This window comes from Enhydra lutris, unplaced genomic scaffold (assembly GCF_002288905.1).
Source record: "Enhydra lutris kenyoni isolate GAN:26980312 unplaced genomic scaffold, ASM228890v2 scaffoldscaffold10, whole genome shotgun sequence".
NCBI classification, from domain to species: domain Eukaryota; kingdom Metazoa; phylum Chordata; class Mammalia; order Carnivora; family Mustelidae; genus Enhydra; species Enhydra lutris.
Window position 1 is genome coordinate 7,107,290 of NW_019154094.1, and position 27,845 is coordinate 7,135,134.

Consider the following 27,845-nt stretch of genomic DNA (forward strand, 5'->3'; position numbering starts at 1 on the left):
AGCTGGGGCACACGGTTAAGCCAAAGCTGCGCTCCTGGGGTAATCAGGGCTCCCATCCTCTCCTGAGGTTCAGAGCCTTAGACCTGACTTTGCATCCCTAAACACCCCAGATCTCAGCAAAGCAATCTCTGTGCAACTGACTTCAAGGCACTTCATGCTAGTTCTGTTTTCGGTCTGTAATTTACAGACTACACAGCCGCTACTAGCACTTCTTATAGGGCGTGGGGCATGCCATTATCTGTAGGGTTCTTAATGAGAACTCTTCCAGTTCCCATTACCCCAAGTGACATACTGGTGATGAGAATAGGTCTGCTGAAGATGTGCCCACTGTCCTCTAGGGTGAGTAAAGCACCTACTACATTCTAGCTCATTACAAAAACTTACCTCATTTGGTCCTTGGGATACCTTCTGTGAGGAAGACACTATTCTCTCTGTTACAAACAATGAAGCTAATTTGGGGAAGTGAGGAAACTCATCCAGGGCCAGGGACAATAAGCCACAGCTCCCAAATGAACCTCAATCTGTTGGAGGCCCTCACGGGGCCACCTCTACATCCCAGAGTCTTTGAAACTAGTGCCCTGATACAGCACTCCTCCTATGTACATGGGACATTTAGCCTGGTGAGAGGGTTCCTTCACCATGCATATTTTCTCTTTATATACATAACCTCTCTTAGAGTTTAAACCGATTGTTAATCTCTTTTTAGAAGGATGTGACTGTGGGCCCCAACTGGACTCAAGGATTAGGAATCAATAAGCTTTCCTATACGCAGAGATGAAAACCAAAGGTCCTGATTTCTCTCCTGGCATCACCTTCTCATGACCACAGAAGCCCTCAGCAGCACATGTGCTGAGGAGGTTTCTAAGCTCCAAGGATGAGTACATTCCAGCCATTTCCAGACCCTCTCCAGAAGGTGGAGCTCTGAGACACTTGGCCACACCAGCCCTTTCTTCTGGTCTACACAGACTAGTTCATACTAATCCACTGAAAAGACCTCTGGAGTAGGAACAATACCAAAGAAAAGCTACTGTACTGACTCACAGTTGGTCTACCAGAACCCACGCACAAACCAGGTACCACGATTATTTGTCAATGCACAAGACACCCCTCATGAGCCAGGCTTTAGAAACACAATCCAAGCCTTTCATTAAAGTATAAACTGCTTTTGTCGTCAGAGTAATATTAACACCAATGCAAATCCCTTTCCAACTCTGTTCAAAATTCCTTAAGTGTATTCAGTTAGGTGGAAGAATCTCTCTCCAGGCATCTCTCTCACCCATCCTTACCCTAAAGCAAAATCTACAACAAAAACGGGTCCTTCAAGGCAACTCTCCGGAGTACGGTGCATGGGTGTGGCTGGAAATCCACCAGGTCAGGTGAACATCTCCATCGCCTCCTCCCAGTGTGCTCATTAGCTGCTGGGTATGATGTGGCACCTTGCCATCCTCCCCCCAGCACCCAACTCTGGCAGTCCGCAGGACACTGCTCCCTGGAGAATCAACATCATCTTAGGTAGAGAGGCAAGAAAAATAAGGCTAATCCTCACCTGAGCCAAGCTGATGACAGAGAAAACTGCCAAATATGAGCTGGGAGTTAGGGAGACAACGGATTACCATGTAGTTAGGTGGAGCCAGATTCTAGTCCCAGTTCAGCCACTCGATTGCTTGGAGATAATCTCCAAGTCCCTGGCTCCCTCTGGGTTCTGGTTTTCTGGTTTGTAAAATGGAGAAGAGAGGCATGGAGTAGACCTCTACTGTGTGCGTGGTATAATGCGATTAGTGAGCGGTAACTAGTTGTTTTAATCAAATAGGAAAAAATAGTAAATATAATTGCATTGTACATATAAGGTAAGTCCTATTTTGTGATTCTTTCATTTAAAAAAATTTTTTAAAGATTTTATTTATTTGAGAGAGAAAGAGAGATTGAGACAACGAGTGGGAGGAGGGGCAGAGGGAGAGAAGCAGACTCCCCGCTGAGCAGGGAGCCCAATGTAGGACTGGATTCCAAGACCCTAGGATCATGACCTGAGCCAAAGGCAGATGCTTAACTGACTGAGCCACCCAGGCGCCCCATTTAAAAAAATTTTTTAAAAAGATTTAATAGAGCACATGTGCACAAGTAGCCAGAGCAGCAGGCAGAGGGAAAGGGAGAGGGAGAAGCAGAATCCCTGCTGGGCAGAGAGCCTGATGCCAGGGCTCAATCCCAGCACCCTGGGATCATAACACAAGCAGAAGGCAGATGCTTAACTGACTGAGCCACCCAGACGCTCCTTTGTGCACCCCTGTTTCAATTATGTTTAGTCTCTCAATATGAACATAAGTATGGCTTCACCATACCACATATTTCTCACATTTGGGGTTGCAGATGAAGAAATGGAGCTTCTGTTCTAGCTTCTCTTAGAGGCTGCATCTGTGTGGGAAAATGAAGGATCAAATTTCCCAAGGATTACACACAGCAGATCCGCTCCCTCTCTAGTGGCCTCAAGCCGGCCAGAAGAAAGAAAAGTGCCCCCAAACCTGTTTTCACCTACTACTCTCTCTGTCCCACACGTGGTTTGAGCTCGCAATGATTTTTAAACATCCGAGGTCTAAGGCCCAGTGTCCCAGGAATCCTGGAGTATTAGAAGTTACTGAGAAGTCCATGCAAAATGTGTGGGCTCTGTGCCTAGGGAGCGGGGGAATAACCACAGAATACTGCCTTTAGATTTAGCATCTATTTTAGGCTTCCACATCGTCTCACATTGGTCCATGAAACTATGAACAGGTAAGGAAAACAGAATATAACTCATCCTAAAACAGGAGGACATAGATTTCCTCCACAGCCCATCCCCCTAAATCTGTCAGACTGGTTTAAGGATCTGCTGGAAACAATGCTTTAATATTCTTGCTTCTAAAATACTGCGGACTGGGGCGCCTGGGTGGCTCAGTGGGTTGAGCCTCTGCCTTCAGCTCGGGTCATGATCTCAGGGTCCTGGGATCGAGCCCCACATCTGGGCTCTCTGCTTGGCAGGGAGCCTGCTTCCCCCTCTCTCTCTGCCTGCCTCTCTGCCTACTTGTGATCTGTTAAATAAATAAATCAAATCTTTAAAAAAATAATAAAATAAAATACTGCGGATAGTGGCGCCTAGGTAGCTCAGTTGGTTAACTGACCTCGGCTCAAGTCAGGATCCAGGATCCTGGGATGGAGTCCTGGGATGGGGCCCCTTGTTGGGCTTCTCCCTTTCCCGCTGCCCTCCCCATTCATGCTCTCTCTCTCAAACAAATAAAATCTTTTTAAAAATAAATAAATACTTCAAATAAAACAATGACTCATGAAAACCCTTAAGCCCTTAGCTCACTCATCTAGAATTTAGTTAATGAGGCCACAAATGTGGTCTGCTGGGGCCACTTACTTTGCCTCAAGAAAAGCCCCAGGGTTGGATAGTCACAGGGGGTGGTATGAGGCACACTAGCCTGATGGTGGAAAAACAACACTCACCATTCACACCTCCTCTCCGTGAGCCGCAGGGCCACCACCATACAGCATCTGCATACAACCCAAAACTACACAACCCATGACTACACCACCACCATCACTGAAACTCTTAAATACTGCTGGTAGGAATGCAAAAAAAAAAAAAAAAAAAAAAAAGTGGTACAGCCACTTTGGAAAACAGTTTGGCAGTTTCTTAGAAAGTTAAACAAATACTTATTATATGACCCAATAATCCTATTCATAGGTATTTGCCTAAGAGAAATGAAATCCAATGTCCACACAGACTTGTACATGACCATAGATAGAGGCACTACTTACAAAAGCCAAAAGGTGGAAACCCAAATATCCATCAAATGGGTGAATGAATAAACAAACTATGGTATATCCATATCATGCAACAGTATTCAGCAATAAAAGGGAATCTTGATTCATCATAAAGATTCATCATAAAAGCACGTAAGTGAAAAAAGCCAATCATATTTTATTACATGATTAGATTTATAAGAAATGCTAGAAAAAGCACAACTCTAAAAAGTAGATAAGCAGCTGCAGAGGTAGGAGAATAGGACTGACCACAAAGGGGACTAAGAGAACTTTCAGGGGTAATGAAAATGTTATATGCTGTGACTGGGATAGTAATTACATGACTGCATAAATTTGTCAAAATTCATCAAATTGGGCTTAAAATTGATAAGTCCTATTGTATATAAATTATACTTCAGTAGAGGGATTAAATTTTTTCTTACACTTTTTAATTTACCTTATTTTCATAAGTACATATTATTTTAATAATCAGAAAAAAAATAGACTTAAAAAGATCATATTAGGGTACCTGGGTGGCTCAGTGGGTTAAGCCTCTGCCTTTGGCTCAGGTCATGATCCCAGGGTCCTGGCAGGGTCCTGGGATGAGCCCCACATCAGGCTCTCTGCTCAGCAGGGAGCCTGCTTCCCCCCCACCCCCCGCCTGCCTCTCTGCCTACTTGAGATCTCTGTCAAATAAATAAATAAAATCTTAAAAAAAAAAAAAAGATCATATCAGCTGTTAAATAGCTTCTATATGCAAATGCTTTGGTTGAGATTTACCTTCCCATCCACTCTAACTGGGCTCATTTGCCTCACACTGAGCATCTTGAGACACTCCTGCCAAGATGCCTCGGTCACCATCTTGGTCAAAGGAAGGACTCCCCCTTTCCGTGAAGGCACTCCCAGATGGTAAAGACTTTCAGAGACAGCCATGTTTTCCCTCATAAATCCATGACACCCACTGCTAAATCTAAAGCCATTTGCTCACTCTGAAAGCCTAATTTTTATCAGGGTCTTAATAACTAGCAGACTTCTACCAGTTGCATGGTTATCTTTTTAAATTCTTATAAAGTCAAAGCAAAAGCATCCTTTACAGACAAACAAGCAGAACAGAAGCATAAAGGTCCAATAAGCCTTTCTGTAAAATCCATAAGGAAAGAAAAATCAGCATCAAATCTGCTATTATTCTAGCTTCCTTGTTATTTCTCAAGCATGCCTGGAATATGCCTACCTCAGGGCCCTTTGCACTTGCCATTCCCTCTGCTTGGTACACTCTTTTCCCAGGCATCCCTCTGGCCCACTCTCTTATCTCCTTCAGCTCTTCATGCAAATGTTACTTCTTTAATGAGGTCCTCCTAAGCTACCCCATCTGAAAGGACCATACCTCTTTGTCCACACTCCCTTATACACCTTGCTTTATTTCTCTTTAGCACTTATCATCATCATCTAACATATTATATGTCTTCTTTGTCTTGTTTATTTTTTGTATCCCCCATCCTGACCCCACCAGAAAACAAAGTCCATAAAATCAGAGATTTCTGACTGCTGTGTTCACTGCTGAATCTCCAGAGTCCAGAACACCAGCACAGAGAAGAGACTTCATAGGATGTGCCTCAAGTCACTGCTGCGTCATGAAAACCTGCTGTACACAGATAACAGAAGACTCAAAAGGCACCCGCTGCAATTATCCAAACCCGCACTAATTACACGGCGAGTACAATTATTAAAATGAGGCATGCAATACACTTTACCAAATGTATTCTGAGCACTGAACTAGTGTTAATTTTGCATTTATAATTCCCCATCTATCAAGCTGCATTAACTGGGGAGTATAAATGAAGGATCCTGCACCTAAAGACTCATCTGGGACCTGGTGCTGTGGAAACATTTCATGGAAACAAAACTTAAGCTCTTAATGCAATGACCATCTCTTAGAAAATTCTCTCTTGCAGAAAATCAGGCAAGAAAAGAATGGTCATTCAAGAATAAACTTTAAAAATGTGGCCTCGGGGGCACCTGTGTGGCTTAGGTCTTGATTCCAGAGTCCTGGGATCAAGCCCCACATCGGGCTCCCTGCTAAGCAGGAAGCCTGCTTCTCCTTCTCCCACTCGCCCTGCTTGTGTTCCCTCTCTTGCTGTTTCTCTCTCCCTCTCTGTCAACTAACTAACTAAATAAATAAATCTTTAAAAAAAAAAAAAAGGTGGCCTCAGGGCATCTGACTGGCTCAGTTGGTAGACAGCAGGACTCTTGATCTCAGGGTTGTAAATTTGTGCCCCACTCTGGGTATAGAGATTACCTTAAAAAAAAAATGTAGCCTCAAGAAGATTAAAATTCTGTAACTTAAAACAAATACACTAACTAGCATTCAGAAATTATGTGTTGGTACAGAGTTCACATCCCAAACACCCGAGGTTTTCAGGTTGCAATGTTATCATTAAAAGACAATTATCCGGGGCACCTGGGTGGCTCAGTGGGTTAAAGCCTCTGCCTTTGGCTCAGGTCGTGATCCGAGAGTCCTGGGATCGAGCCCTGCATTGGGCTCTCTGCTCGGCGGGCAGTCTGCTTCCCCCTCTCTCTCTCCACCTGCCTCTATGCCTACCTGTGATCTCTGTCAAATAAATAAAATCTTTGGAAAAAAAAAAGAAAAGAAAGACAATTATTCTGGGTCACTTGGGTGGCTCAGTCAGTTAAGCATCTGCCTTCCGCTCAGGTTATGATCCCAGAGTCCTGGATCAAGCCCCACACCAGACTCCCTGCTTGGTGCGGAGTTTGCTTCTCCCTCTGCCTGCGGCTACTGTTGCTTGTGTTCTCTCTCGCTCGCTCTCAAATAAATAAAATCTTTAGAAAAAAATAATAGATAAAAGATAATTATCTCCATCTTTTGCAGGCAAAGCAAAGAAAGGCCCCCTTCAGCAACACTGGTGGGTCTGCCCTCCAGCTTTTAATGAGGTGTCTTAGCAAGACAATGCAGAAGGAAAATCATTCCTCACTTTGCCCTGGACTTACCGGGAAGCTGGGTAAAATGAGGCATAATTCCTGGTAACAAAATGAATATTCAAAAAGGAGTTTTAGCAAAGTAACGCCAGGAAGGAAGAGGAAAGCTATCAATGTTTGTCTTGTGGGAGGCACCAAGGATAAGGGCTGACCAGAGTGACCCATCTGGGTACAGGGCATCAAACTAACACCGACCTCAGGAAAACTCCTACCACTGTGCCACAGAGTTTAAGCCCCATCAGGACATTTCCCCCTCAACCTTTTTTTTTAAATATTTTATCTTTAAGTACTCTATATACCCGACTGTGGGGCTCAAACTCATAACCCTGCAATCAAGAGTTGTACACTCCATGGACTAAGCCAGCCCGGCGCGCCCTGCCCCCATCAAGACATCTCTTCTACCCCACTGTGAAAGGACTTACTCCCATGTCTAGCAGAAGAGTGCCATGATGGACTATCAGGATATTATGAAAAGTCTGCTTACTAATTTTATGATTTTTAAACAATATGAGAAAATTGTTTAAAAGCAAGATATAAAATTGTATAAGCTATTATTATCTAAACTAGGTCCAAAGAATTACAGAGGAAAAGACTAGCAAAAAGTCCCAGCTATGCCACTGAATCATATATTTAAAAATGGTTAAAATGGTAAATTTTATGTTATGTATATTTTACCACATACACAAAAACTAAAAACAAAGTACCAGCTACTCACAGGGGTCATGGCTGCCTCCCCCTTCCAAACCCCTGTAGTCACTGCATTAAAAATGTTGAAAGCCTTGAAGTGTCCCAGCTCACCTATGAAAGAAACTTGATACAGATTTCCCAAATTTGACAACAATCCTAAAAATTTATATGGCACAGATGAATTAGGAAGCTAAAAGAAAGTGTTCTAATGGGGTATCTGGGTGGCTCAGTGGGTTAAGCCTCTGCCTTATGCTCAGATCATGATCTCAGGGTCCTGGGATCGAGCCCTGCATCAGGCTCTCTGCTCAGTGGGAAGGCCTGCTTCCCCTTCTTTCTCTGCCTGCCTCTCTGCCTACTTGTGATCTCTGTCTCAAATAAATAAAAAAAATCTTAAAAAAAAAAGTGTTCTAAGTTGTCAGTAATAGAAAGAAGATGGCCATCAACCTAGGGGAGCAACTGTGTGTCCTTTCTATAGAAATATCAGAACACTGTTGTCACAGAAGAGGCAGTCAAAACGCTGCCCCAAAATGTAGGGGAAAGTACTGGAGGTTGTAGTATTTTTCTGCTTTTTGAAATGTGAACTTCTGATTTCTTTTTTCAAACTAAACAAATATTCACTTTCTTACCTACTTGTTTCCATCATTGTAAATTCTTCTGTTTAAAAATGGCAGTTGTAATATATATTTATATAAATAAATTACATATATTTGTATTATGTAAACTTTGGACAGCACGAAACCTAGATCTGCCCTGTACCAAGTGGTAAGATAGTTATTCCCTTCTCTTCAAGTTGTCTAAATGTCCCAAACTTCTTGAAATATTCTCAAACTCAGAGCATACGTTACCTTTATATTAGGGAGGGAAAATATCAGGGGGGAAAAAATAAAAGAACTCATTGAGACGAAAATAGGAAAGCCCAGACAGTTCTGCAGCTCTTGCAGGTTTCAAGCTCATCCACAAAAAAGCCCTGCCCCAGCACCCACTGGCAGGCTCCAGCTGAGCTCCATGATGGAGAAGCCCCGAGATGCACCACACAGAAACACAGGAGGGTAACAACCCAAACCCACCCTGCCCTTAAGGTGCGTCTGAGACACTGAAGACCAGAGGAGGAAGTGACCAACTCCCCAAACTTCAATGACAATGGGATACAACCAGCCACTAGAGGCCAGAGCCGCCACTGATGGGGAAGTTCCTCTATTCTATAACACCCATGCTCTTACAACAGCCCTGTGGAGTAGACACCACGATTATCTCCGTCACAGATGGATGTACAGAGGTGCCAGGAGGTCACCTTAACAGGGAGACCTCACTATAGAAAACAGGTGCATGAGATGAAAGAGTTACTGCTAAGAATGGCTAGAATCATAGTCCTAACCTCAAAGGAGCTACAACCCAGCTGGCTGGCAGGGTGTCTGTCTACCAGCCCCCCAGGCCAAAGCAGCAGAGCCTGGGAGACAAGACACAGAGGCTCTGTATCGATTCGACACCTATGCCTGTGGCCCAACAATGGGTGTTCATTTTCTCCCTCATTAACATTTTATTCTAGTTTTAATAAAGGAAAAGCTCTAAGTTGTCCATGAAATTATTTCATTAAAGCCACAATAATGCAGATCCTTCCCCCAATTATGAGGGACAAATAAAACACCAGATTCTGTGCCAAAAATCCAGACAAGTTTTTCTGTAAGGGAAACAGCAGCCTCTCAGATACTTCTCTAGATCCGCCAGCATGACCACACTGCCTGATCTCTCTGCCTCAGATCAGATTTCTGGAATGAAAGACTAGTGGGTCCCAAGATGGAAGGAAATGAGAAGGAGCTTTCAGCCTACCGACAGGTACATTTATCAGAGTTACACTGCTAAATTACAAAGTTATAGCAACTTAAAAAGCTTTTTCTAGGGATGCCTGGGTGGCTCAGCGAGTTAAGTGTCTGCCTTGACTCAGGTCATGATCCCAGGGTCTGGGGATAGAGTCCCGTATCAGGGTCCTTGCACAGCGGGGAGCCTGCTTCTCCCTCCACCTGCCGCTCCCACTGCCTGTACTCTCTGACAAATAAATAAATAAAATCTTAAAAAAAAAAAAAAGTTTTGGGGCGTCTGGGTGGCTCAGTGGGTTAAGCCTCTGCCTTCGGCTCAGGTCATGATCTCAGGGTCCTGGGATCGAGCCCCATATCGGGCTCTCTGCTCAGCAGGGAGCCTCCTCCCGCCACCCCCCGCCACCGCCTGCCTCTCTGCCTACTCGTGATCTGTCAAATAAATAAATATAATCTTAAAAAAAAAAAAAAAAGCTTTTTCTAGCTAAAACTGTAGCACCACTCCTTCAAGGAAATTGAAATTATTAACTGGTGTCACACGTCCTATCAGAATATCACATTTTCTTATAAAGAACTAAATGTATTCCATATACACACCCAGAATTTTTCAGTCCTCCTTAAAAAGCCCATTACCCCTCTTTCAAGGGCAATTCTCCACTTTCCACCACCTCCTTGGTGCAGTCTATGATTCCCAACACCCTGTAGAGAACATACACAACAGAAACATACAGAAATGACCACCTCACATTGCAGCTGAAATGGCTGTGAGGTCTCAATCTGAGGGACTTTCCAACTTTGAGTCACAGTTCTCTCCTGTGCCAACAAGTCCACTCACTGGCTTTAGGCAAGATTATATGCTCTCTGAAGGTAATCAGTGTTTACCCCTAACCCTCTCTCAGCTGGCTTCCAAACCAAATGAGACACGTGAACTTATCCTCTGAAACACAGGAGCCAAAACTGATTCAGTCCTATGGGCAACCACAGAACCCGAGCACCCCTGACCTGCCTAGGCCAGCACCCCAAGTGCTGTACCTGTTGATGGAGGGACAAGGTGTGTCCTGCACTGCACCAGGTCCTGTGTCCAGGGGGCACAATTTCCTCCGGCTTCTTGCAAAAAACCCCACTCAGGTACATACTCTCCTCAAGGGTCTACAAAGTGGCCCCGGCTCACAGCGCCAATCTGGAAGCTTTTTTTTTTTTTTTAAGATTATGTATTTGAGGGGTGCCTGGGTGGCTCAGTGGGTTAAAGCCTCTGCCTTCGGCTCAGGTCATGATCCCAGGGTCCTGGGATCGAGCCCCACATCGGGCTCTCTGCTCAGCGGGGAGCCTGCTTCCTCCTCTCTCTCTGCCTGCCTCTCTGCCTACTTGTGATCTCTGTCTGTCAAATAAATAAATAAAATCTTTCAAAAAAAAAAAAAAATGATTATGTATTTGAGAGTGACAAAGAGTTGGGGGGAGAGGGAGAGAAAGCGTCTCAAGCAGACTTCCTCCTGAGTGTGGAGCCCAATGCCAGGAGCCCAATGTGGGGCTCAAACCCATGACCTTAAGAGTGTGACCTGAGCCAACACCAAGAGTAGGATGCACTGAATGAGCCACTCAGGCATCCCCCAATCTGGCAGCTTCCATCACAAACCACTCTGCAAAGTGTCAGTGTTCCTCCATGACCAGCAAGAAAAGAATGAGCCACGGGTATGAGAAAAGTCCTGACACTGGCATAGGTCACAACGCTATGCCACTTGCCAGTCATCCTCCAGAAATCCTGAGATTTCTTTCCAAAATAAAGCATAGCAAACTATTTACAAATTTCGAGGAAATCAAGTTCAAATAGACCCACAGTTCTGAAGCAAATCAGATGCTCACTCCTTCAGAATCATCCAGCTTGTGAGAAGGGCAGTGACTTCAGTCACTCAAGAGCACATCTGAGGACTGGGAAGGAAGGCCAATGGGGGCACTTCCACTTTTGACACCTTACCTTTCTGTTCCCTTTCTTTGTCTCTATACAAAGAGCCTCCTGTATTTTTTAAAGTAAAAACACTCTTCTGAGAGTGCGATGAATCATTCCTGGAAGAGGACCAGCCTGTCCCCTCCTTTCCCACCCCTCACCTGCCCTAGACCGGCTGGCCACATCCATCAGTCTTTCAGAGCCCAGAGTCTATCAGCTGCCACACCTGGGACCTCTGCAGGGTTCACTCTTCCAATTGCCCCAGGACCCTGCATCTGAGGCTTACAGTCCTCCCCTGGCCTCCCAAGGGAGGTGCAGCATCCCCATCAACCCACAGGCTCTCACGCATGCAACCCTGGGAAGGTGTTGCTGTGTATGTCCCATAAGGCCTAGCACAGGTACTACAAAGGGCAGGGACACCTCAAAGTTACCTGGGGGAAAAGATACTTGTGTTCCCATACTCTCTGATAAGAACACAGAGCAAGAAAAACCCAAACCCTTAGCAGGGAGTTGGCAACCAACTTCACTATCTCTCCTCTAGAGGCACTCACCTCAGAGAACAGACACTGTTCATGGAAGGACACCTTTCACTGCCTTACATGAGTACAGCATAAAAGCAGAAAACTTGAAAATGTTCATGAAGAACTGACTAATTTAGGAGGACCATAATCTCAGCAATGTGCAATTAAATGGTTTAATAGTGATGTCTGCCTTCCCTGTCGGGTCGTTCGAGCTCATAAAAATATACCTTCTGTGGTCAAATACATTATATCCACCCTTCTTCTTCCTTTGTTGAGTCACTCCAGGTAGTCTCTCAAGGAAAGTCTTGATTCTGTTTAGCATGAAAACCAACATGTGCTGGTCCACACACCTCCACAGAGCTCCCTGTAAAAGCAGCTCAAGCGAGACCTCCACAGAGACTTAGCGTCACTTCTTGCTCCTAAGAGGGGAGGACTGAGCTAAGGTGCAATCCGCAGAAACCAAGTTCCAAGCACACTGAACAAACAGCCGTCGGAGTGAAAGCCGGCGGGCCCGGAGCTAGGTTAACCGAATGTCGGTGCAGCCTTAGCAATGGCACCAAAGTTGTACAGATGTGGGATCTCAATCCCAGATAAAAAGGCAGGAAGAAGGGTTGCAGCAAATCCCTACCTCGCATTAGTTTTACACTTGTAAAACAAAAACAATCTACTATTCTTATAAAATAAGCTTTGAAGGGAGGTGCAAGATTTTTACGTTCCCTAAGACAGTAAGACGGAACTCACACAGTCCACGGGGCCTCTCATTTCCCAGTGTGCAGCTGGGGCTAGAAAAGCCTAGAGCAGAAACAGCAGTACTAGCCTTTCTGGCTTCTAAAACACATCTTACTTCATGAAATGAAATATAATCTTCCTTAGGCTTGGGATGGGACACTCGATTTCTAAAACACGTCTGAGTGTCTCAGTAAGATAAATGGATGGATACACAGAACCAACAGTACTAAATGATCTCCCGGTTTGATCAACTATGACTTTCAGTCAAATACCTGCACAAGAAGAGTTAAAACAAGCAAATAAACCGAGCAGTGCAGAGAAAGTTTGTGAAAGAGGTCCAACAGGCCCAGACTGACCTCAGCTGTCCCGAGGAGTTTATGACAGCAGGTACTGAAACTCCTTCTCTAAACCACAAGGGTTTCAAAAACATTACCCAAAGCCTGACACCTTCCATCCAGAGTGGGATGAGATCATCCTGGCAATAACAACAACAACACAAACCCAAGTGGGAGAGTGAAAGACCGAGCATAGTGAGGGTCCCATGAGCAACTGCTGGAAGTATTGCTTCTGTTTTCCCGTGGGCAGGGTGCTGTAGGTGCGAACCATACAGCTTCAGCAACAGCTCCATTTCACAAACATTTAAAACCAAATCAAGGCACAACTCCTCTGTTTAACCATTTGTTTGTTTACAGGTGTTTTGCTACCTGTTCTGACCTGGAGACCACATTTAGGAGCTATCATTCTCCCAACTATTTCAATCTTAACTAAGTGGCATCTTAGTGGCATTAAACACAAAGACTCTTTCTTGTTACTAGAATATAAACTTTTAGCCGCCACATACTGATAATGCTGGTGCACTGCCACAGCTTAATCCTTACCGGTAAGACTGTATTAATGTAATGTCAATGAGAAGAGATCCCTGTTTATGAAAATTTACACTAAAAACAAAGATGGGTGGCTCAGTGGGTTAAAGCCTCTGCCTTCGGCTCAGGTCATGATCCCAGGGTCCTGGGATCAAGCCCCGCATCGGGCTCTCTGCTCAGCGGGAAGCCTGCTTCCTCCTCTCTCTCTGCCTGCCTCTCTGACTACTTGTAATCTCTATCAAATAAATAAACAAAATCTTTAAAAACACACACACACACACACACACACACACACACACAAATATACAGGGGCACCTGGGTGGCAAGGTCAGTTAGGCGTCTGCCTTTGGCTCAGGTCATGATCCCAGAGTTCTGGGATCGAGCCCCGCATCGGGCTCCCTGCTTAGTGGGAAGCCTGCTTCTCCCTCTCCCATTCCTCCTGCATGTGTTCCCTCTTTCGCTATCTGTCAAATAAACAAAATCTTAAAAAACAAACAAACAAACAAAAAACCCCAACCAAACAAAAACATATAATCTTGAAAGAGACTGGAGAAAAGATCTATAAACAGAAAAATGAATCCAAGGTGCATCTGAGCTAGATGCCGACCACAGATGCTCACGTCCAAGACAGTCTCTCTGGGTAACATGTCCTCATTTCCCCTCCAACCCTCCATGTAAAATGGCAAAACGGTAATATGCTACAGCCTCCCCGTCCCAAGGCACCTATCTCTGGGGCAAACTGCCACAACCAACAGCAGGAAGAGCTTGCTTCCTCCCTCTATTCCCAGGGCTTAACCGAGTGCAGGGGTGGCCTTTACAACAGGTCAAAGTGAGGAGGGTTTCAGGACGACTGAAGGGCCAGTGGGGAGGGGAGCTATACTGGGATGAGGGACACAGGATTCCTTCTGGGATGCATTATAAGGTAAGTGAACCACAGCTCAGTAAAGCTGTTACACAGAAAAAAAAAATCTGCACAGTTAACAGGGTCACACTGAAGAGATCACAGCCAGCTCGGGGTAGAGGCTCTAGTGATAATGTCACACCTCTGCCACCAAGAGTGAAGATCAAGTGCTCAGGAGAGCACCTCCAAATGTGGCTATGACAACACCAAAGATGCACGCAGACAAACTGCAAGAGAACTAATTCTAAAAATATGTGGGTAAAAAAGTCTAACTTCTAAAGGAACACGTTGTTTTAGATAATAACTAAATGTGTATGTGCAATTAAAAACAATATTGTAGGAAAGTCAACTTCCAAGTACATCTAAGTTTATACACTTTTGAATTGTATCCAAAAAATTCTTTTACGGGTGCCTGTGTGGCTCAGTGGGTTAAGCCTCTGCCTTCAGCTCAGGTCATGGTCTCAGGGTCCTGGGATCAAGCCCCATAGCAGGCTCTCTGCTCAGCAGGGAGCCTGCTTCCTCCTCTCTCTCTGCATGCCTCTCTGCCTACTTGTGATCTCGTTCTCTTTCAAATAAATAAAATCTTAAAAAAAAATTCTTTTAAATCTCAAATTCAGGCCTGCCTTATCCTGGGGTATACACGGTGCTCTACCTCCTGGTGCCTGTGTTCATCTATAAACCGGACGTGGTACAGTTTTACAGAGGTGCTCTGAGGCAGGAACAAGAGTAAAACACCTAGCCGCCTGCCTGGCTATCCTCTGCCCACTGCCCTACAGTTCCTGCAAAGAGTCCATGGGGAGACGGAGGTCAAGGAGGGACCCATGGTATAGGAGGGGATAAGGGCATACTAAGCTTGCGCTCCTGGAAGGAGATTGAAGAGCGGAGGCTTCAACGCCAGGCAGAGGAACAGACTACCATGGGACATCCTGCCTGGCCTTTAAAAAAAAAAATCAGATTTTTAAAGTAGTTACAAGTATGATAAATTGACCACCGTTACTAGTTCGGGCGCTCTTCACCCTGCAGATCTGCTTCCATACACTCTTCTATTCTTTACATAAACAGGATCAGGCTGTGCTGTTTTGCTTTTCTCCCCCAATGAAAATCAGCTTTATTTTTCTCACCTTTTTAAAAAATTGTGATGAAATACACACAACATACAATTTACCTTTTTAAGCTATTTGGGATGTACAGTTCAGTGGCACTAAGTACACTCACAATGCTGTGCAACAACCACCACTACCTATTCCACAACTTTTTCATCTTCCCAAACTGAAACTCTGTATCCATTAAACAGTAACTGCCCAGTTCCCCTACCCCCAAGTCACTGGCAACCACCATACAGCTTTCTGTCTCTTCGAATCGGACTACTCTGGTTTCTCGTACATGTAGGATCATTCTCTTCAAATCGGACTACTCTGGTTTCTCGTACATGTAGGATCATTCAACATTTGTTCTGTTTTGCCACTGTTCCCCCACTAAACTATATCCTTAGCCATATCTCTGTCTCTATAGAATTCCTTTCAAAGACAGCATATTATTCACACAAAATCATAATGTATTTTTAACTTCCCTACTGACACTAGCTTATTACAATAATAATGCAGTGAGTGTCTCTGTAACAGTCTTTGCACTCTTGTGGAAGTATTTCTGTAGGAAAATTCCTTAGAAGTAGAAGAATCGCTGAGACAGAGCACAGAGATTGCACCCACTGTTTCACTCTTCCGTGTAATGCCTGTGAACCACAAGGATTGTGGAGCAGGGTGGTGACATTCTCCATAGGGAAAATTAACCAGGCAGAGAGAAATAGAAAACCTGGCTTCAAGACGGCATGGGGAGGACAGTGGCAGCAGGACCCAGCATTTACAGGGGTCTTCTAAGTTCTTACTTAAGGAGCAATCAAAGTGATACAATTCTTTTTTTTTTTTTAATTTATTTATTTATTTGTCAGAGAGAGTGAGCACAGGCAGACAGAGTGGCAGGCAGAGGCAGAGGGAGAAGCAGGCTCCCCTCCAGCAAGGAGCCCGATGCGGGACTCGATCCCAGAACGCTGGGATCATGACCCCAGCCGAAGGCAGCCGCCCAACCAATTGAGCCACCCAGGCGTCCCCAAAGTAATACAATTCTTACACACATTAAAAGCGTATGTGAAAAAGGAGGTTTGAGAGAAGAAAAAAATGTAAGCTTCTTAGGAAGCTCTCAAGCTACTCTGTTACATGCTATCCTATAGATGTGTTTCAGGTAACCTGTGGGCTCATGAATTTAGAATCTGGTTATTTGAAGATGTCAAAAGCAAAGGTAAAGAGGAGGCGGCAACACTGCCTTCGGAGTCCTGAGCCTGGGAGTTTGCAGGCGGAAGGAGATGAGAGCAAGAGTACCCCTAACACAACTGCAAGCTCTAGGAGGCCATCAGGATCAAGACCAAGCTGGTATCTCCAGCCTGTCCCAAATGGGCTTCCTTCTCTCATGGGTCTCTCCTCCTTTATCCCTGGGGCGGGAGGTAGGAAAGAGTTCTGACAGCTCAAATTCTCCTGCCTTCTCCAATGTACCCACAGAGCTTTGTGCCCAACCCCCACAGGGAATTAAGGAAGGATGGGGGAGAGTCGAGAAACAGGATTTGGTAGATGGTTAGGTGGTGTACCACTGTTCTTAACCCTTCAGGGGCTACTGGCCCCCTGGAGAATCTGAGACATCTGCCTGTGGGCCTCTCCTGAAAAATGCACACCCTCACTGAACTCTACATACAGACTGGGGTGTGGGCACCTGTGGACCCTATCTTCAGAACCCGATACAGGGAATCAAATTAGAGGGATGAGTCAAATATTGAGCATTCTCACGTCAGAACAAGGATGTTTTGGTTCAGGAAGTCAGAAACAGCTCAGAAGACACTTCGGTGAGCTGCAGACACTTATATATAAGGGGATGGTCAAGCGCTCAAGAAATATTCAGCAGATAGTTGGGAGCAATGGGATTGAAGCTTGAGTGAACCTAACGTGGAAACAGATTTGGGGGTTACCTATAAAGGAAAGACTAAAAAGGCACTCTAAGAGTAATGTGCAAAAAAGGAAGAACACTGGGTCAGGGACCCCATAGGTGTGAACTGCCTGTGAGCAGAGGGTGCAAGGTCAGTGTAAGAGGAGGTCTGTAAAGGGACAAAAAGGCAGAACATCTACAATCTCCTGGAAGTCACAGAATCTCCTCCAGTTTCACATGGAAAATCTAGGGCTCATAGTTTTGGGACTACATGACACAGAGGGAGTCAGAGAGTCTTACACTGTGTAGCCCTTTAGGTCCCTGACAGGCCTCGGGTTCATGGTTTGGGGCTCAGTTATGAGGAAGCCTTGGCAAAGCCTTTACAACGTCTTCACTGAAGATATACAGGAGCGACCCTTTCAAACCCAGCCACCGTAGTCAAAAGGTCTCAAGCAAAGAAGTGATCAGCAAAAGCCAGCATAGGGGAAATCCTAAAGGATAAATGACAGTTACTTCAACAAAACAATTACAAGAAAAACAGAATGAGACTATATAATTTAAGAAACGAAAGAGATACTTCAGTCAAAAGCAATGTGCAGACCTTATCTGCAGATAAGACCTTATCTGCAGAACAAATCAACTGTAAAAAAATTATGGGGAAACCAGAAACATTTGACCATAACCAGGTATTCAAGTGGGGAAAAAAGGTATTATCATTAGTTTTTAAGCAGAGTAATGGTACTGTAGATTCAACGGGCGGCTCCTTGTCTCTTAGAGATAAACAATGAAATACAGAAAAATACATCCTGATGCTATGCCACCTAAAAAAATTCACGTTTTGTTTGTTTGTTTGTTTTTTTAAGATTTTATTTATTTGACAGAGAGAGAGAGAGAGAGAGAGAGAGATCACAAGTAAGCAGAGAGACAGGCAGAGAGAGAGGGGGAAGCAGGCTCCCCGCTGAGCAAAGAGCCCAGATGTGGGGCTCGATCCCAGGACCCTGAGATCACGACCCGAGCCGAAGGCAGAGACTTAACCCACTGAGCCACCCAGGCACCCCTGTTTGTTTGTTTTTAAGATGGGGGAAGACAGGCAGTGAGATGAAATAAGATTGACTAGGAGTCGGTAACTCCAAATGGTGATGGAGGACAGACCCAGTCCGACTGTTCATCCGCTTAGGAGACTGTTTCTTCCTTCAGACTCTGAGGTGGAGTATAAATTCAATTTTGGGGAAAAAGGACCTTTTCTTGCTACCAGAATATACTGCAAAATATACTACTGGTTACTTTTATTACTCGATATCCAAGTAGGCAAAAATATAATTATTTAAAATACAAAAACATTCTTTAAAATGTAATCAAAGAAGAGAAATCATCTGCTTACCTTCCACTGTACAAAAATGTGTTCAATGTGTTAGGGCAACTATCTCACTAGGTAAAATAACTTCACTTAAAGGGAAAATTCTTCCCCAGAGCATCCTCTTTATGAACCAAACAATGGAAAATTTTCACCTCAGCAAACTGGCCTCAGAGGCTCAGGCTCAACCCTGTTGCCTAGATACCAGTGACATCTCCAGCACTTACAGAAAGGAGACTGGCTAAGGTTCATCAGTCAGCAGTTGCTCCTTCCTTCCTTCTACATTCCACTGCTCCAACAGACATGCGGTTGGTATAAAGTGTACTGGTCTGTCACTCGTAAAGCTCCAAAGCACAAAAGAACTCTATTCCGTCTGCTAAAGTGGCTTTTACAATTATATCAACTCTGGTGCTGATTCTCGTGCCCCTGGTTCCTAACAATTCCTGTGAATTCTACTCTAAAGTCACAATGCAAATAAATCAGTTGGGAGTAACAGTCAACAGTCTAACTGACTCTTTCTCCAAAGAAAAAGTTACTAAGAGATGAACTGGCTTTTTATTTTTTATTTCTTTTCTTAAGATTTATTTATTTATGTGAGAGACAGCGATCGAGAAAGAGAGAACACAAGTGGAGAGGGGCAGAGGAAGACGGAGAGGGAGAAGCAGACTCCCCACTGAGCAGGGACCCCCCCCCACCCCACCCCACCAATGATGGCGGGATGTCCTGACATTGCAGGGATGTGGGGCTCCATCCAGGGACTCCAGGACCATGACCTGAACCAGAGGCAGATGCTTAACAGACTGAGCCACCCAGGGGTCCCTCAACTGGTTTTTTATATCGAATATGATAAAGTATTCATTTTGCGGGCTTCTAATTTTGATAGTGGCTAAATTTAAAACAATAACACCACCACCCTGAAACTTCTCTTTAAATACTTAACACCAGGTTATAGGATGCAATTACCCAAAGTCCACAGCAGCAACTTGTGTAAATAAGCATCCGAGTTCACTTAAAATGTAACCCTGCTAAAAATGTAAATACTGCAAATATTTTAAATACTAGAGTTCATCAAAATTACTGTAATCATGATGCTTTATGAAAAAAAAATCACAGAACTGGTGAACTGGAACATTTTTGTTAACGCTCTTCAAAAGTTTCAGTACTTTTCCTCAAAACTATTCTTTTTGAAGACTTTTATTTTGTTCTTGTCTCATGTACATTTTACTACCAAAACGTTTCATTCCAAGCAGTAACTAGTTCTATGTCCCTGGTATTTAAGAGCACTAGGTTTTGCTGTTTTCTATCTTTTGTTTTCACAACGTCTGGCCTCATTTTTCTGCTAGTGCAGCTTTCTTAACAGAGGAAACCGAGTAATACAAATCATTAGCATGGGAGGCAAAAGCAGTCTTGAAGCAAATACGAAAGAAATGAAAGCTCCACCCACGGTGAAGCTTACCGCTATTAAAGAAGCCGTCCTCTGATCCATTTTAGGACTTTTTTGGATAATAAGATGTGCAGATTGCCTCACCAGACACCAGCTGACAGGCCCAACTGGCATTCAACGCTCAAAATGGCTGCACATCTGCCGGGGCCAGGTAAACAGCACCTGAGGCGGTGGGCTGGCTCTTCCACCCAAAGACTCAAGGAGAAGCCCCCCTCAATAACCCGGGAGCCCGTTGACGCCGCTGTCCTGGGAAGTAAAGACCCAGGAGGTCTTCCCCCACAAACACCTGGGGAAAGCTCCTCAATGACCGGGAGAGATCCCGCACGTCCAAGATCCCCGGGAGCCCCCCCCCCCCCCGCCAATGACCAGAGAAGATTCGGCCCCTCAAAATCAGGGGAAATACCCCCCCCCACCAGTAACCCGAAGACATAACGCCTCTCTCAAACGACCGGGGGGTATCCGGCCCTACGAAGACCCGGGGAGATCTCCCCGCCCCCGGGATCGTGGGGGAGCCCCTCCCCAAATAACCCGGGGACAACCCTAATGAGCAGAGACCTCGCCTCTGAACGGCCCGGAGACACCCTCCTCCAAATATACCGGGACGGCAGAGCCATAGGCTGGACAAAGCGGGCGTTACCTGCGGCCTCAGCCCGTCCCGCGGTGCTTCCGTCCTATTGTTTCTCTCCCATCAAGATGGCGGCGGCCGCGCCGAGCCCCGCCCCCCGCGCCTCGCTCCCGGAGCCCCTCGCTATTGGCTCGCACCTGAAGCCCGGCGCGTGGACTGGGCAGCCCGAAAAGCGCTGTTGCTAGGGCGCCGGGATCCCTGGCAGCGGCTTCCGGGAGGGGCGGGGCGAGGGGCGGGGCACGGAGCGGGGCCAGAGGTGGGGCGGGGCCTTGAGTGCCTTCCAGTGGGAGGATGCCCTGGGAGGTCAGGTGGGTGGTTGGGTGGACGGATGGGCTTTGGGCTTGTGGGTGCAGTGAGGGATCCCTGTGTGAACGGATGGCTCAACCAACTGTCCCATTTTTCCAGGGTCCGAGGGGTCTCCCGGGGTGTGGATTTTTCAAGGCTAACGTTGAGATGATCCATAGCAAGCTGGGAATTTCATCACCCTACCAGATGGATGGACAGAGGACTAGACGGGGATGGATGGAAAGACGGACAAAAGAGTGACTGTAGACGGTGAGTAAAGGAGTGGTTATATGCACATGTGGATAGATGACTAGATGTAGAGGGGAATGGCTGTAGAGTCCTCTAGGGACTGGTAGATGACCCTGCGTCCAACCTAGGTCCTGTTAACAACCTCCACACTGAGGGTATTGTCTAAGGCTCATTTGTCCTGGGTCCTATGAGATGGCGAGAAGGGCTCCCACCTTAGTGGATGTGAGTGAAGCTGAGAAATTGGAGGGAGGAGGGAGGTGCCATTAAGAGTGGACAGAGCCTCCTACCTGACCTCCAGTCTTTCTGTAAAGGAGGCCAACATGGCAGCCCCCTGCTGCATGTGCACTGGGGGTTTTTAGAGGTGTGCTTTCATGCATATGCTTGTTCTTTCAACAGGTATTTACTAAGCACCCACACTCTGTGCTGGAAATACAGCAGTGAACAAAAACAGTTTAAAAGGGTGGGGGGGCGCCTGGGTGGCTCAGTGGGTTAAAACCTCTGCCTTCAGCTCAGGTCATGATCTCAGGGTCTTGGGATCGAGTCCCACATCCTGCTCTCTGCTCCGCAGGGAGCCTGCTCCCCGCCCCCTTTGCCTGCCTCTCTGCCTACTTGTGATCTCTGTCAAATAAATAAATCTTTTTTTTTTTTAAGTGGGGGGAGGGGTTCTGCCTTTATGAGAGTAGGCAGGAAAGCCTTCCTGTGACCAGCTGATCTCTTGTCTCCTGGAAGCACCTTCCCTGTGTGTTTCAGGCCTCCATGCCCTGGTGCTTCTCACCTCACTGGTTCTTCCTCTTTGCCTTCTCTCTCTATCTACATTCTCTCTCTCATAACCTTATCCAGGTTCATGGCTTCAAATTCCACTTACACGCCCATCACTACCAGAGGTGTATGTCCAGTCCAGATCCTTCCTGAGTGCATGACTCAGTGCCCAGCTGTAAACTAGGCATCTGCACTGACTTCCACTTGGCATCTCAAACTCAACTTGTGTCCCCCTCACTCTGGCTTAAAGGGATGGCTGCTTAGTCCTTTCTCTTGCTCGGTCCAAATGCCTCTTGACTGCTTTCCCACTTACATTCAAGATGTCCTGTTTCTTCCATGGCATCATCTACTCAGAATGAGAGCACTTCTTGTGCTCTCCCAGTCTAAGCCACCACCCAGTCCAAGCCACCACTATCTCTCCCTAAGGCAATGTCAAAGCCACAGGCCCCTCTGCTGCCCTTGCCACCTTCAGTCCATTCTCCACACATCTGCCTATGAATACATACATCAGAATCCTTCATGCCCTGCTCAGATCCCTGCAGTAGCACCTCCCCAAGAAAAAGTCAGCTGGCAGGGACCCTATGATTCCCCATTACTTCTGACTGCATGTCCTCTGTTCATCTCCAGCCCCACTGCTCAGCAGCCTTAAGTTCCTCACAGATCACACCCTGTGCACTCTCCTGGTTCAGGGGCTGGGCTCCAGGTGTTCGCATACCTGCAATGCACTTTCCACAGACTTCCACAGGACCGTAATCTAATGCCCTCAAAGCCCCCCATTTCAGACTGCAGCCTGTACCTTTCAGCCAACACATGGGATCACCTTTATCCCTTTACCCTGCTCTACTTTTTTTCATAGCAGTTACCTTTCTCATGGAGGCATTCAATATCCTTATATGGCATTGCCTGGCTTCCTCCACTAAAGTAAGAGCTCTATGAGGTGAGAATCTCTCTGTTTTAGTCATGGATAGATCCTGAGCACCTCAAATACAAAGTAAACTCCAGAAATACCTGTTGGCTGACTGAATAAGAAGGATGTCTTGTGGTATTATTTTTTTTTTAAAGATTTTTTATTTATTTATTTGACAGAGAGAGAGATCACAAGTAGGCAGAGAGTCAGACAGAGAGAGAGAGAGAAGCAGGCTCCCCGCTGAGCAAAGAGCCCGACACGGGGCTCGATCCCAGGACACTGAGATCATGACCCGAGCCGAAGGCAGTGGCTTAATCCACTGAGCCACCCAGGAGCCTCGTCTTGTGGTATTAAATGATAAATTAAAATGGGGCAGCAGAAGGTTGGGGCAGAATGAGAATATCCCAGATTAAAGCTAGTCCTGGGTCAGGCCCAAGGCCCCCACACCCAGCAGGATTGCTATGAAGACCAGTCCAGCTTCTGCTCCTGTTTCCTGCCTGTACCCACAGAATAAAAAGAGCCCAAGAAGGGCGCCTGGGTGGCTCAGTGGGTTAAAGCCTCTGCCTTTGGTTCAGGTCATGATCTCCGGGTCCTGCGATCGAACCCCACATCGGGCTCTCTGCTCAGCAGGGAGCCTTTTTCCTCCTCTCTCTCTCTGCCTGCCTGTCTGCCTACTTGTGATCTTTCTTTCTGTCAAATAAATAAATAAAAATCTTTAAAAGAAGAGCCCAAGAGGCACCAGTCATTCAACCCCTCACAGGGAAGTACTGCCCCACCTTCCTCTGCCCACCCCCTCTCCCATTCCAGTACTCCTATGTGTGGAGTTGAGGCTGGACAGGGTAGGGTGTCCCTGGGGAAGACATTAATTTACTCTTATATTTCTTCCATAAGTGCTAACCTGTGCTAGACACTGGGTACATAGCAAGAATGAACACAGCAAGAATTTGAATGATTTATAGAGTCCTTGCCCCACAGTGAGGAGTGTGGGGAAGTAAAGGATGAGTATAACAGTAAAATAAACAACTTAAGATGTGCCTGGGTGGGTTAAGCATCTGCCTTTGGCTCAGGTCATGATCTCAGGGTCCTGGGATCAGGCCCTGCTTAGAGCTCCTTGTTCAGTAGGGAGCCTGCTTCTCCCTCTCCCTCTGCCCCACCCCAAGTCATGCCGTCTCTTTCTCTCTCTCAAATAAATAAATCTTAAAAAAAAAAAAAAAAACTTAATTATGGGCAGTGTGACTAATGGAGAAAAGGAACAAGGGTGATGTGCAGAGTATGTTGTTTACATCAGAGGTAGCAGGAAAGGTGTATCTGAGAAGGAGGCATCTGAGCTAAGATGAACCTAGAGGCATGGCTAAGCAGGGAAAGATCTAAGAGAAGCCATTCCTGGAAGAAAGCATAGCAAGTGCAAAGACCCCAAGGACAGAACAAGCTTGGCATGTTGGAGGAATATGAAGAAGGTGCTTGGGTCTAATGGAAAAAATAGCTCAGAGCTCAATGGAAAGCTCAAAGGCATGGAGGAAAGACCAGGGATCTGGAGGCCAAATCTAGGAATCCTGAGGTACAACCAGGAGTTCCAGAGGGAAAAATGGGGATGGATGAAATAGAGGCATGAACCAAATAAATTACAGAAGAAAACTTTTCTGACATGAAGAAAAAGCTGTGTTTGCAGATGGGAGGTACTGACCTCATTCCCAGGCAGTATGGAAGGGAAAGATGATAGTAAATTCTTCAACTCCAAGGAGAAAGAGAACATTGTACAAATTCATAGATAGATAGAACAAGTTACCTACCAAGGAGGAAGGGCCAACTGGCTTTAAACTCTCCCCCATAACATAGGTAAATTATTTGCTACTTATATGCAGTAAAGGGTCAGTCCTTATGCCTGGAGGGAAGAGGTAGCCATTAATGGAATGGAAAAAAGTACTAGAATTTCCAAATTACCAAGGGAAAAAGTGAAATGAATGACATCTTAGAGAAGATAGGAAAGTAGTAGGTAATTGGTAGTTTCATATAGTTCAATGGAATAAAAAGATAAAATCACAAAATAAAAAATAATAAACATAGGGGTGCCTGGGTGGCTCAGTGGGTTAAGCCTGTGCCTTCGGCTCAGGTCGTGATCCCAGGGTCCTGGAATCGAACCCTGCATCGGGCTCTCTGCTCAGCGGGGAGCCTGCTTCCCCCCAACTCCTGCCTGCCTCTCTGCCTACTTGTGATCTCTGTCTGTTGAATAAATAAATAAAATCTCTTAAAAAAATAATAAAAAGGGGCGCCTAGGTGGCTCAGTGGGTTAAAGCCTCTGCCTTCGTCTCAGGTCATGGTCCCAGAGTCCTGAGATCGAGCCCCGCATTGGGCTCCCTGCTCAGCGGTGAGCCTGCTTCCCCCTCTCACACTCTGCCTGCCTCTCTGCCTACTTGTGATCTCTGTCTGTCAAATAAATGGATAAAATCTTAAAAAATATATATTAATAATAATAAAAATAAACATAAATGAATTAAGGAATGGCAAACATCTTTGTCATACTAAACAAGTATACCCTGATCCCCCATTAAAAATCTAGAGACTGGGTTAGAAAGACAAAAAAAAGATACATACTGTTTATAACAAAGATACTTGAAACCACAAGAAAAGAAAAGAAAAAAGAAAAGACTGAAAATAAAGGAGTTGTCAGAGAGAAAGATCAGGCCAGCATAAAGTAGAAGACAGCAAGCGCAGCCACATGACACCAGAGAAGGTAGGGTTTAAGGTGATAGGCACTGAGAAAAATAAAGATGGTCATTATCTAACAAAGGCACAGTTCATGAAAAAAATATAAAATGTAAAATAATCATAAGCCAACATACACCAGATACTAAGACTACTTTTTGTTTCAGTCAGGAGCGAGACAGGATCAGTATCAACACTATTCTCATTACACGATGCTTTAGAGTTCTAGCAAGTGTAGTAAGACAAGAAAATAAAATGTTATAAATATTGAAAAGACAGAGATTGCTCTATCTTTTTAGTTAATATCATGAATGGAAATCTAAAAAATCCAAAGGACTTTTTTGAAAACTACAATTAATAAGAGGACATGTTAAGGTGATAAATACAAGAAAAATATGTTAAAAATTTACTATGGGGCACCTGGCACAGTCGGTTAAGCATCTGACTCTTGATCTCAGCTCAGGTTGTGATCTTAGGGTCGTGAGATCGAGCCCCCACATCAGGCTCTGTGCGCTGCTTGAAGTCTGCGTGGGATTCTCTCTCCCTCTCCTTTTGCCCCATCCACTTGTGCTCTCCTTCTCTCTAAAATAAATAAATAAATAAATATTTTTTAAAAATAAAGGAGCATCTGGGGGCTCAGATGGTTGGGCATCTGCTTTTGGCTCAGGTCATGATCCCAGGGAAACCTGTTTCTCCCTCCTCCCTCTGCTATTCTCCCTGCTTGTGCTCTCTCACTCTCTCTTTCAAATAAATAAGTAAAACCTTTTCAAATAAAATAAAATAAAAATAAAAATTTACTCCAGGAGTGCCTGGGTGACTCAGTCAATTAAGTATCTGACTCTTGTTCTCAGCTCGGGTCTTGATCTCAGAGTCATGAGTTCAAGTCCCACATTGGGCTCCACACTGGGCATGGAACGTACTTAATTTTTTTAAAATTTACTAAACAACTAACAATAACAATAAAATCTTTGGGAATAATTTATTATGGAAAGTATAGGAATTGTACTAGGTGGGAAATTTCCTATAGGAAATCATACTAGGAGTCTCAGAGAGAAGGGTCAGGATTCATCCATCACTTGAGACTGGACACTTGTCACTCTGGACAAAATCTGGATTTATTAGAAAAGATAAGAAGAAAAAGGATTGGGAAGCAACCAGCAGAACCTCACAACATGAAAGAATGGTCAAGTATATCAGAAGGCAAGAAGTGCAAATCCGAGTGAAAATGTAACAATGACGGGGCGCCTGGGTGGCTCAGTCGTTAAGCATCTGCCTTCAGCTCAGGTCCTGGGATCAAGCCCCACTTCGGGCTCCCTGCTCAGCGGGAAGCCTGCTCCTCCCTCTGCCACTCGACCTGCTTGTGTTCCCTCTCTCGCTGTGTCTCTCTCTGTCAAATAAACAAATAAGATCTTAAAAAAAGAAAGAAAATGTAACAATGGCAAAACTACGGAGAGAATAAAAAGATGAGTGGTTGCCAGGCATTTGAGGGAGGGGGAGAGATAAATAGGTGGGCACGGGATTTTTTTAGGGCAGTGAAGCTGTTCTATTTAATACTCTAATGGTGGATACATGTCATTATACAGTTGTCAAAAGCCACAGAAGGTACAACAAAAAGAATGAACTCTATGTAAACTCTGGACTTTGGTTGATGATGGGTCAACACTGGTCCACGGATTGTAACAAACATGTCACACTGATAAGGGGCGCTGATGGTGAGGGAGGCTCTTTGTTGGGGAGGGAGGGGATATATGGGAACTCTCTGTACTTTCCACTCAATTTTGCTGTGAACCCAAAACCACTCTTTTATTTAAAAAAAAAAAAAAAAAGACTTAATTTTATTTATTTTTTTTTTTAAAGGGAAATGAGCTGTCACTTTCTCTTTAGTCCACCCGCAGGTGTTAAAAAGAGCTGCACCGGGACGCCTGGGTGGCTCAGTTGGTTAAGCAGCTGCCTTCGGCTCAGGTCATGATCCCAGCGTCCTGGGATCGGGTCCCACATCGGGCTCCTTGCTCATCAGGGAGCCTGCTTCTCCCTCTGCCTGCCATTCTGTCTGCCTGTGCTTGCTCTCTCTCCCTCTCTCTCTCTGACAAATAAATAAATAAATAAATAAAATCTTTAAAAAAAAAAAAAAAGAGCTGCACCAACTCATGTTTTCCAGGATGCAAGGAAACGGATTCATCCAGACATTATTGACAAAGGTAAGACTGTTCACAGCCTTTTTGGGAAAGCAATTTGGCAAACTCCAGTAGAATAAAAATGTACACACTTTTGGACCCTATGGTCCCAAATTTTGGATTCTCACTTATAGAAATGAGAGCACTGGG

The 27,845-nt window shown here is 45.1% G+C and overlaps 1 protein-coding gene across 1 annotated transcript in view; it reads right to left on the bottom strand.

Annotated features, from left to right (window-relative positions):
- Window positions 1-20,689, bottom strand: part of LOC111143865 (inositol hexakisphosphate kinase 2) — a 32,492-nt gene extending 11,803 nt beyond the window's left edge. The window contains exon 1 of the mRNA XM_022497852.1: window positions 20,631-20,689. The gene's annotated coding sequence lies outside the window, so the exon portion shown is untranslated. The remainder of the gene's footprint in view (window positions 1-20,630) is intronic.
- Between the last annotated feature and the right edge of the window lie 7,156 nt (window positions 20,690-27,845).